Source organism: Cavia porcellus, unplaced genomic scaffold (assembly GCF_034190915.1).
Source record: "Cavia porcellus strain 051 isolate PalLab524CR breed Dunkin Hartley unplaced genomic scaffold, mCavPor4.1 scaffold_11, whole genome shotgun sequence".
In the NCBI taxonomy this organism is placed as follows: Eukaryota; Metazoa; Chordata; class Mammalia; order Rodentia; family Caviidae; genus Cavia; species Cavia porcellus.
Window position 1 is genome coordinate 66,892,033 of NW_026947494.1, and position 12,416 is coordinate 66,904,448.

General features: G+C 42.6%; 1 pseudogene; it reads left to right on the forward strand.

Moving 5' to 3' along the window:
• The first annotated feature begins 464 nt into the window (after positions 1-464).
• Positions 465-11,974, forward strand: LOC106026371 (growth hormone-inducible transmembrane protein-like; annotated as a pseudogene).
• Positions 11,975-12,416: the final 442 nt, after the last annotated feature.

Here is a 12,416-nt window from a genome sequence, read left to right on the forward strand (position 1 = left end):
TTGAGAAGTGGGGGTAATGGGCTACCCACTCTCCAGGCCCCTTCTGTTCCTCTCAGACAGAAATTTTCTTTCTCTCAATGAATTTTTCCTAGTCTTTCACTTCCATTGCTTCTAAAATTCTTTCCTCAATTTTAGAGAACATGAGTTCAGCATGCTAGATGTATAGCAGGTTGAGAGTTATATTTTCTCCATATCACCCTGGGCTCTCAGTAACAGGAGAATCATCTTGAGGAAAGGTGGCGCTTTGAAAGAACACAAGGAATAGGAGGATTTCTCTCCCTATCACTGTTTTGCAGGATCAGAGGGCTCTAGTAACACTCACCATGGTGACCGTGCATCTAAGCATTGTATGCGGCCACCTGATCTAACCTCCTTCACCTCCATCTGGACTTAAATACAGTAGCATGATGAAGGGAGTGGCAATACCACATTTGAGCAACCACCTCTGCTTCTTTTCCATAAAAATGGGTGAATCACTGCTGCGAGTGCTAAAGGAGCTGACACACAGGAAGTGCTTCCAGGCCGCTCTGGGGCACAGTGAGCATCTAGGGTGTGACCCCAGTGAGGGAACCTTGTTAGTCCTGATTTTCTGACACAGGCTGAAGCACCAGAAGGATCAATAAATTACCCAAGTAAATAAAGACTTTGACCTTCTGAGAGCCAGAGCTGCTGGTGCCCACCTGTGACCCTAGTTTGCAGGAGGCCAGGGGGAGAGAAATGTGAGTTAGAGGCCAGATCAGTTACACAGAAAGATCAAGGCCTGCCTGGGCTAGTTGGGAAGAACCTGCCTCAAAAAGCAAAATTTTTTTTTATCGGTACCGGGGATCAAACTCACAACCACGTGCTTGTAAGGCAGGTGCTTATGCCGCTGAACTAAATCCCCAGCCCCAACCAAAAATCAAAATTAAAACAAACAGGAAGAAAACTCCCCGCTCTGATTCAGGCTGTGCCCTCTCCCCACTGCGGTCTCTCATTGGTGGTGCTAGTAGAGACAGTGAAGAATCTTCTGCCAAAGTCTTGACAGGTTCTGCAGAGCCACTGGTACAATTTAAGTAAATAAGGAAGAAATTGCCTCCTTTTAAACATTCTTCTCAAACCTTAAGGTCATCTTGGCAGTTGCAGAAAAAAAATATTCCTCCCTCTGTCAAAAGACAGAATTATAACAGATTCAGTTATGGGGGTCTTTATCAGCCTTTCCCTACAGTTGTAGAGTCAGGTGATGCAACAGGGTGACTGGCAGAGGCTGGTTTTATGGACAGAAAGTAGGGAGTGGATTGGGGAACAAAGTGCAGGTCATTGCAGAGTGAACTTCAGGTATAAGGGGCAGAGAAAATGCCTGTCAGGCAGGCTAAAGCTGATCTGCCTAAGATGGGCTATTCTTTGGACACCTGGGAAGATCAAGACAATCTCCATCACCCCTCCGAGTTGTGGATCCCTAGCATGAGTGACTCCATTTTTATTTTTAGCCAGTCTACTGAGGCCTTGCATAGCTGTGTTCAAAGCAATGGCTTCCTGAAGTTGGGGCTTAAATGTTCTGCGAGCCAAGAAGGGGAAGTGGGAGGTGAAGGTAACTGGGAGCTGAGGGTTTCCAATCTGCTTGGTGAACTGGTGCAACCTTGTAGGGTTTTCACCCAGCTTTCAGTGGCTCAACACCCAGCAGGCAATATGCCACCAGGTCAAGACTTGGACTCCCCCATGGGAAAACTGCCCAGGAACCATTAATAGAATAAATGCATAAAATTGAACAAATCGGAAAATTCTTTGTTGTTGGAGAGGCTGCTGTTGATATTGGAGCACTGTGCTACTACGGCATGGGCATGTCTAATGAGATAGTAATTGTAAAGGCTGTAATTTGGCCTCATTGTGTGAAGGATAGGATACATTCCACGTATATGTCCTTAGCAGGACATATTTGTTTAGCAGCTTTGTCTGCCTTGACAGTAGCTAGAAGTCCTGTTCTCATGAACTTCACAATGAAAGACTCTTTGGTGACGATTGGTGCAACTTTTGCAGCCATGATCAAACCTGGAATGCCAGTACAATCCACGTCCTTCTAATGGCACCCAGACAAAAAGAATCTTGCTTGGTTGTTCCACTCTTGTGTGATGGGGGCAGTGGTGGATTCCTCTAACAAGAGGAGAGGTGGCCCTCTCCTCTTCAGAGCCATGTATTACGTAGCTGGCATGGGGGCAGCCACATGTGCATCCAGTGAGAAGCTTCTGAATGTGGTAGCGCTCCTGGGTATGGGTTTGGATCTTGTCTCTGAGGCCTCATGGAATCAATGTTTATTCCACCTATCACTATGGCTGATTACACTCTGTACACAGTGGCAGTGTAGGATAGGTTAGTTCTCTTCAGCATGTTCCTTCTGCATGCTACTCAAAAAGTAATAAATGTGTAGAAATAACACCAGTGTATGGAGTTCAAAAATATGATCTCATCAAAGCGATGCTGGCAATCTACGTAAATATTTTAAATGTATTCATATGAGTTGTAGTTATGCTGGCAACTGGAGGTAACAAACATCCATCTTCTGTAGCATCCATCTTCTGTCAAATCACACATCTCTTGTTTAGTAGGGCAGACATGCATTACATATTTTGTAAAACCTGCTCTTGTTAAGTTTGGAGGGTAAGACTATGTTGACACATTTAAATGTTCCAGTAATATAACCCCCAGGTCTGTTTTTTCTTTTAGCAAATAAATTCAGTAGTTCTCTTCCAAATAAGCACATAAATATGTCCAACTTTCATGTTTGAGTAATTTTAAGATACTTTATTTAACAAATGTGAAAACTAAGGTTTATGTTAGGAGAGTAAGTATCTTATCTACTTCTGAATTTATTAGAGTAAGTGAAATTTAGCAAGTCTATGTATGCCTTGTTTCACCTTTGGATACAATTTTTTTTTGAGACATAGTCTTACTATGTAGTTCAAGCTGGCTTTGAACAAATTATGTAGCCCAGACTGGCCTTGAACTCATGGAGATTCTCCTGCCTCAACCTCCTGAGGACTGGGATTACAGAGGTGCATCATCACACCCAAGTGGGACACAAAATACTGAAGTAACATCATAAGTGATGTAGAGGTTTTGATGTAGAAACCAGAGAGTAGGTTACCCACACCATTTTTCCCCATTCTTAGGATTTAACATTTTGTGATTGTGATGATCTAGTGGTAGACATCTGAGTATTTGCAACAAACAAAAGGGGTGATTATTGTTTCCATATTTGCCTTTGAAATCAAAACATGAGGCATCATCCTCCTGCTCTGCTTCTCAGTGCTGTCTTTAGGGTGGAGATGTGGTTCTGGCACGTAGGGACAGTCCAGAGTGTTAGTCACCTTGGCAGTCCCAAATGAATTATGTATATGTATTTTTCCTTTTGAATCTCCTAAAGCTACATATCCTTAAAATGTCTCTAGATAAAATGTTCAAAGCATGAAACTTACTGCTTTTTAAAGTACACAAGCAATATGTTTATAGTTGCTAAGGATTTGTTGCCAAAGTATTGATTTCTGATTGAATACATGCTTGCTTTTCTCGACTCTTCCAGTTTTGACATCATTAGAAAACCTGCTGTGGCTTACATTGGAGGTTTTTATAAAAGCAATTTTTCTGCTAAAACTGTTGGTTTCTTGCATTCCCTCTCAGATGAAATACTGTAAAGCAAAGTTAGCAGTCCACAAAAAATGTGAATCAAAAGTAGGATAGGGATAGTGATTTGTTAGTTTCCCCAGCAGAATTTTCTTTCTGTCCTGCACAGACCATTACTTAGCTTGCTCATGACATTCATAAGTTTTTTGACACAGAAGTGGAAGTCTTTAGTGATGAGAAGAAGTCTACATGATTACTGAGCTGATGGCTATTTTGATAAATATTTATTGCAGTAGTTTGGAAATAACTTTTAACCATCTCAAAGTACATAAAATGTTTATTTATGAAACAATAAAGCTTCTGGCCAGATGGCTTAAAAAATGCCTTCCTGTAATTTATTTTTGACTATGTAGCCCAGGCTGGTCTCTAACCTGCACCTATCCTCCTGCCTCAGCATCCTGAGTGCTGGGATTATGTAATTTTTATTTAATAGTAGTAAAACTACTTTCCTAGTAGAATATTGTTTATAGTTTCTTTGGATTTTTTGTTTTTGTTTTGTTTTTTGAGGAAGATCTCCCTATATAAACAGGCTGGTCTTGAACTCACTAGATAGCCCTGGATGACCTCAAGTTTGTGGTAATCCTCCTGCCTCAGTCTCTGCAGCGCTGGAATTACTGGTATGTACCTCCACATTCAGCTATAGTTTCTATTTTTAAATGAAACTTTCCATATAGATCTCTGTCACCTGAGTAACAGTTTCTAATAGCTCAGTTCAGAAGTTTTCCATTTGTTTCCATCCTTTTTATATGGCAGTATATTTGTTGTATTAATTTGAAAATCAATTTAACTTAATTTCTTACTCTACCTTTGGCTAGGAACATAGCTCATTTGCAGAGTGTTTGCCTAGCATGTGTGAGCCTCTAGGTTCAATCCCCAGTACTGCAAAATAACTTTATTTTTTAATTACTAGGCTTCATTTTTAGGGTAGTTTTAGGTTTACTGTAAAATTAAGTGCAAAGTAACATTCCCATATATATTCTCCTCTGAAAAACCTCCTCCACCATCAATACCCCCAACATTTATTTCAATCTGTGGGGAACCACCCAGACGACTCTCCTTGACTATCTTTGAAATGAAGAGCAGTTATCTCCATTTTGGATAAACTCGGCTCTATCTCCATGTACTGATATCTACAGAGCTGGCTGGGCTATTTCTCTGTCCCTTTTGTTGCCTTTAAGAAATGTAAATTGGGCTGGATGAGGAGCTGATGTGTAATCTCTAAAGCCAAGGGACAGGTCAGTGTTACCCCAGCCAGTGACTCCCCAAATACATGATTGAGCCAGGCAAGATGGAGAGCCATGCTCCACACTGTTGGCTGGGACTGAGCCTCAAGAAAGAGGCTGTGACTCCCCAGGGCAAAAAGGATTGTACATCAGAACTGAAGCACTGACCCCAGAGTATAAGACACTGCCTCAGTTGTGCTATGCAGATTGCGCTCCCTGCTTATCACAGAGGTGATCTTAGACCTCCTACCTAGCCCAGCTCACAGTGGTCATGGCAGTCACGTATTGCCAGCCGCTCTCACTGTTACTCATGCCCGAGCCACTCCCCTCATGGAGGACTAATAAAACCTAGGTTGTGCCCTGGATTGTGGCCTTTGTTCCGGTGAACCACCATCTTGGCTGGACTGAGGACGCCATGGCTCCTCACAACTGTATGTATGTCTTTGAGTCTTTATTCTCACTGTGGGTTGTGCTGGAAGGGTAGATTGGAATTAATTCACTAGAATTCCAGTAACTACTCCATGTGACTACAACTATAAACCTTCCTAGACTTTGATGAAGACAAGAAAGTGTTCTCTATAACAATCTATGAGCCAAAATTAATATGCCATTATCAACCAAGGCTTTTATAGCTTTTATTGGGAGCTCAGTATTGGTATCACTCATTCCACAGGCTTCAACAAATGTAATTGCATATATTCACCATTCAGTATAATTCAAAATAATTTTGCTTTATTCATTCATTCATTTATTGATTTAGACACGGCCTCACCATGCCTGGACTCCCCAGCCCTGAAGCAGGACTTACAGTGTGATAGCTTGGACCCCAAGAATAGAATCCAAGGAAGCAAGAAATTAAAATTTAGGGAGGAAAGGCTTTATTTTAGGCCAGGCCTGGCAACGCAGCCTCCAGGAACCAATATGGAAGACTGCATGACTTACAGCTAAAGGGCTGGGTTTTTAAAACCGAAAAACCACAGAAATGTTGCAAAATTTGACAGAGTTTGATAACATCTGGGCTTCTTGGTATCTTTTGTAACTTCCTTGTAGTTAAACGTTTCTTACAGCACATTTTATTACAGATAGGCTGAAGGGGGTGAGGGGGGATTACAAGAAACTGAAACTTAAAGATTTTACAGGAAATGGAGACTTAACCTAAAAAGAATGGGGAGGGGAGGGGAGATTTACAAGGAGTTGAGACTTAAGTCTTTACTGGAAATGGAATTTTAATCTCTATTGAAATGGCGCATACAGAACAGGAAGGAGGCACATTGGTTAGTACTAGGCTACAACAATACAAAAACCAGCTTTCCGAGCCCTGAGTGGTCCCCCTTGAACCCCCTTCTCCCCACAGCTTTAACTTCTCCTCTGGTACAGATAGGACTGGCAACTATGTTCTGAAGAGTTTGAGTCATCTTGTTCTTTCAGGATCCATCAGGCTGTAAGTCGAGGCTGAATTACTTTGCTTTGTCTTGCTTTTGTACCCTCTCCTCCTTTCCTCCCGTTTTTAAAGTCCAAGCCCCTAGCGTTTCCTTTAGGGCTTGCTCAGGCATTTTGGACATCATAAGTTCAACTGAGCCAGTGTGTACCTAAAACCCAATAATTCCTTCTGTTTCCCCATTAGTCTCTCTGATCTCTTTCATACCACAACAGTCTTTTTTAAAGTTTTTTTTATTTTATTTTATTTTATTTCTTTTTGAGACAGGGTCTTGCTATGAGGTTCAGGCTGTCTTTGGGCTCACTTTGTAGCCCAAGCTGGTCTCAAACTTGCAATGATCCACCTGCCTCAGCCTCCCAAGTTATGGGATTACAGGAGTGCACCACCACACCTAACTCAAAAAGTTGTTTATTTTAAAACCAGGGGTCATAGCACATGCTTGTGATCCCAGCACCTGGAAGGCTGAGGCAAGAGCAACACCAGAAGTTTGAAACTGTTCTAAACTACATAGTAAGACTGTTTCAAAAAACCAACAAGCAGGGTTAGGGATATAGCTCAGCAACATAGCATCTTCCTGGTGAGTGCATGATCCTGAGTTCGATGTCCAGTTTTAAACAAACAAACAAACAAATAAAATTATTTTGTAGTAAGATCTCAGTAAGTTTCCCAAGCTGGGCTCAAACTTGTAATTCTCCTACCTCAGCCTCCCAGAAACAGTTTTGCAGGGAAATAAATATTTTGCAAATGGGAAATGGACCAAGTGACAGAGAGAAGGGGAGGGAGCAGGGGAGTAGAGACCATAAAAGAACTGAAGTGTGTTATTGTTATGCACATGCACCAACTCCTCACAATGAACATAATCATCTTACACTGCAAATGGGTACTAATAAAAATAAGAGAGTTTTGCTTTGTTGTCCAAACTCTTGAGCACAAGCAATTCCTGTGCCTTAGCTTCTCAAGTAGTTGAGACCACAGATGCACATCATTGCCCCTGCATCTGACACATTTCTTATCTTTAACCTCAAATTTCTTTTTTTTTTCTTTTTGAAACAAGATCCTGTTATGCAGTCCAGGCTGGCTTTGAATTCACTACATACATAATCCAGGCTGGACTCAAACTCATGGCAAACTCCCTGACTCAGCCTCCTAAGTGCTGAGATTACAGTAAAGTTGATATTTTCTATGCTTTAAATAAAAATAAGACTGTTAGAATTAATTAAAAATGGGAAAAAATGAGACTGTTGGCAAGCAAATTCATCACTTCTAGGTAGGAAAAGCGAAACCAAGAAGACAGAAACATGTAGAATAGTAAAGCATTCACTTTCTAAGAATTCAGTTCTTGGCTTTAGGAGAGATAAACTTGTTAGGTATATTATTAATTTATCTAATTTCTCTAATTTGATAGATTTTATAATGCAGGTCTATTATTCTTCCTCCAAAAAACTTTAATAGAGTCAGGCATGGTGGCACACTCCTATAATCCCAGCACTCAGGAAGCAGGAGCATTGGGACAAGTTTCAGATCAGCCTGGGCTACAAAGTGAGCCCAAGGCCAACCTGAACTGCATAGCAAGAACCTGTCTCAAAAAGACGAGAAGAAGAAGAAGAAGAAGAAGAAGAAGAAGAAGAAGAAGAAGAAGAAGAAGAAGGAGAAGGAGAAGGAGAAGGAGAAGGAGAAGGAGAAGGAGAAGGAGAAGGAGAAGAAGAAGAAGAAAGGAAGAAAGAAAAGAAATGAAGAGAAAAGAAAAACATTAATACTAAAAAAAAAGTAGTTATTCCTATGAAAGGCTCTCCCTGGAGCCCACTGGGCATCCCTGTGGAATATCATCAAAGCAAGGAACTCTCGGAACAGTGAATGGTTTTATTTGGACAAAATTGAAGTTATGATTTTTATTTTAAGAATTAATTCATTTATCTTGGTGGTATGAGCCTTGAATTTAAGAGCTTGATGAGCATACTGAGCTGCACCAAAGCCCTGAAGATTCATATCACTAGTTATTTTTCATGGGTCAGTCATGAAAGAGATCATTCTCAGTGTGGCAGGCCATGTTTCCAAACAGTAATTAAGAAAAACGCAATGTGTACCACCATGAGTACTGGTCAGTATATTCTGCAAAATCTCCCCCGAAAAGAGACACAATGGGTGTGATGGTATATATGCCTGTAATTCTAGCACTTGAGAAGCTGAGGCAGGAGGACTGCCATGCGTTCAAGGCCAACCTGGGCTATATAGTGAGTTCAAGTCCAGCTTGTACTACATAGTGAGACCCTGCATCAAAGATCAAAAAGAATAAAAACAAAAAAGTAAGACATCAAAAGAGATATAAGGTGATATGCCACGTCTAGCGCAAGTCTCAAAAATCTTGGGGTGAAGGATGGTAGAGGATGAAGACATAAAGGCAAGAGTTAGAAAATAGAAAGCTGAGGTCAGGTGGAGCCCTCTCTCCAGATAGAAGGGAAGGAACTGATCAATGATGTGGTGCATTTATTTATGCACTCGGCAGGTTGATGTCATGTGATCCCTACCTGCCCAGCAAAACTTGTTTGCTTGGCTTGTTACTGGCATTCTCTGGATTGGAGCAGCTTGTTCATGTAGCTTGCCTCAGGCACTCTTTTGTTTTCTGGGACCAGCCTTGCTCCAGCCCAGCATATGTGATCAATCTTCAGTTACAACTGCTCCCCTCAGTGATGCACATCTGAAATTCCAGCAGTCAGGAGGCTGAGGCAGGAGGGTAGCTGCAATATCGAGGCCAGACTGGACTACATAGAGAGTTCAAGGCCAGTCTGAACTACAGCACAAGACCTTAGAAAGACAGAAAGAGGGAGAGAGAGAGAGAGAGAGAGAGAGAGAGAGAGAGAGAGAGAGAGAAACAGCATCAGATATTCCAAAGATGCCACATTTACCCTGGAATGTGCAGGGTGCTTTGTATGTTGAAAGGTCTAAGAAGTCCCAAAGTATAGAAACATATTTCCTTTGGTGTAGCATGTTGCTTTGCAAATATGTTTTCTTCTGTCTAACAGTGTTTTCCTGCTCAGTCATATTTGAAAAATATCATGCTGGCAGGCCAGGCGTGGTAGTGCATGCCTATAACCCTAGAACTAGGAAGGCTGAGGCAGGAGGGTCTCAGTGAGTTCCAGGCCTAGGGGGGCTACATAGTGAGTTTAAGACCAGCCTGAACAACATAGAGAAATCCTGTCTCAGAAACAAAAGCAAAACAAAACAAAAATATCCTGCTGGAAAACGCTAACCAAAGAGTTACTAGGGCACTACTGATATCTGAGGAATGAAGGATCCAGTGTTACAGGCAGTCAGACAGGGCTTGGCCCTCAAGGGAAGCAGTGCAAAAGACCAGATACCTCGCAGCCTTGGAGGAGACAGACACTTCTGCTGTGGGCCAGATCTCAAAACATAAGACAAAACAAATGCAACCACACCCTAAGTATAAACATCAGATTGATGTTGTAAATAGGCCTGGATCACCTTGAAGAAACCAGAAGTCACAATCCCACCCCCTACAGGAAGACTCCCTGCTCTTTAAGCATGCCTGCTCACTATGTGACTCGCTTCCTTTATTTGTCCAATTTGGTCAATTTTACCTGAACAATTAATCTTTTTGGTTAATCATAGTTCTGTACCACCTCATGCCTATTTGCCTTGCCAGTTCCCATGTTTCATCCATCTTGGACCCATCTCACCTCATGGTTTTGCTCTCTAAAAGTTCCTAGAAAAGTGCCTGGGGGTTAGCTCAGCAGCATAGGTGCCTGGAAAGTGCAAGGTCATGAGTTCGATCCTTGATACTCCCCTCCACACCCCACACCCCCACCCCCACCCCCCCACCCCCCCCACCCCCGCTAAAAAAAGAAAAACAAAGTTCTTAGAAAACAGTCTTTGGCAACCCACTCAGTAGCCCCACCCCCAGACAGAAGCTTTCTTTCTCTCAATGAATGTATTCTGCTCTTAACCTCCATTGTTCTTAAAATTCACTCTTTGATTTTAAGAGAACACAAACTTGTACAGAACACTGGGATGGGTGTGGAGCTTGGACCTAGTGTGTCCAGTGACTTGTTTTGTTTTGTTTGAGACAGGGTCTTACTATGCAATTCAGGTTGCTGTTGAATTCACTTTGTAGACAGGCTGGCCTCAAACTTGCAGCAATCCTCTGGCCTCAGCTTCCCAAGTTCTGGGATTATAGCCATACACCACCATGTCCAGGCTGTGTGGCTTTTGCTTTTTGTTTGTGTTTCTTTTCTTAGTAACACTACTGGATTAGAACCCAGGGTCATGTGCTTTCTGGGCAAAACCCTCTGCTAATGAGCTACATTCTGCCCCCAAGACTTGTTTTCCACTCCCAGATCAGCCATATGGGAGTTTAGTAACCTTCCTCATCTAGAAAACATACATGGAAACACCAGTCCCACAATGCCTGTTCTCCTTTTTGGCAGTGAAGAGGGCTGGCTGCAGCACTTGGTTCTGCTACTGAACAGCCTCCGCAGCTCTGCCTAGTGTTTCTGGATGCACAGGTGATTTGGCCAGCATTCACGTCAGATGTGAGGCCTATCTTTTATCACTCTTGTTTAGTATAGGGATCCTTTCTTGTCCTCATCATGGTCCAGGAAAGATTGTAGTTGTAATCCCATGGAGATGTTATTGGAATTCCAGTGAGTTAATTCCAATCACCCTTCCAGTGCAACCCACAGTCAGAATGAAGACACTAAGATGTATATACAGTTGTGGGAGCCAAGGAGTCCTTAGACCAGCCAAAATGGTGGTTCACTGGAACAAAGACCATACCCATAGCCCAACCTTGGTTTTATTAATTCTCCACGGGGATGCATGATAGTGGGAAATACATGACTGCCATGACCACTGTGAGCTGGACTAGGTAGGAGGTCTGAGATCACCTCTGTGATAGCCAGAGGGCACAAAATGAAGCAGTGTCTAATAATCTGGGGTCAGTGCTTCAGTTCTGATGTACAGTCCTTTTTTGCCCTGGGAAGTCACAGCCTCTTTCTCGAGGCTCAGTCCCAGCTGACAGCATGAAGCATGGCTCTCCACCCACCTGGCTCAACCATGTATTTGAGGAGTCACTGGGCTGGGTAAATGGACCTGCCACTTTGCTTCTGAGATTACAATCAGGTCCTCAGCCAGCCCACTTTACATTGCTTAAAGCCAACTGAAGGGACAAAGAAATCACCTAGCCAGCTCTGTACATATCAGTACATGGAGATAGGGCCAAATTTATCCAAAATGGAGATAATTGCTCTTCTTTTCAAGGTGAGTCAAGGAGAGTCATCTAGGTGGTTCCCTATAGTTTAGTGCTTCCCCAGGGTAAAAAGAAGTTGGAAGAAAGAGAAAGGATGATACTGGAAAGGGGGAAATTGATGACTGTAATCCTAGAAAGATAGCAGAAGAATTGCTGGGGTTTAGGACACGCTAACTCTCATTTATGATGCCTTGGCATTTAGAGGACAGCAGAATCAGGATGGTCTCTGCCCTCTCATCATCCTGCTCCCCTATCTAGGTCATAAAACCTTCCTTCCAGAGAGATTGCCCTGACCTGGCAGAAGATGAATGCCCTTATCCAGAAGCACAGGAAGACGCTAAGAAGCACCTACCCCAGGGAAGCTGGGGTGACCGTTGGGCTCATGCTGTGGGGTGATGCTCCCTGACATAGTGCCTTTGCATGGCTGCACACTGCACAAACTGTAAGAGCACACAGGTGGCCCTATATGTTTGAGTCTACCGCTGAGGCCTGTGTGGGGGCATAAATACATTTATATGTTTCTTCCTTTGTTGACCTACCTTTCCTTACAGGTGCCTGGGCTGTGAATCATGCAGTGAACAAGGAAAATATTATTTTGTTTCACCCTCAGAGAGAATGAGCAGGTGCTGAAGAAATGCCAACTGTTTAAAGGTTGGAAAGGCACAAGACGGGAGTGGTAAATTAGGATGTGAATCAGGATGGAAGAGCCATTCCAGATCTTGGATTCTGGGATTCTAATGTCACAAAGTCACCTCTTTGCTATACACACACATCGTCCACTGTTGGAGATCACTACGAAGCAATTCTGAGCAGGATTTAAATTTTATTATTGGCTTTC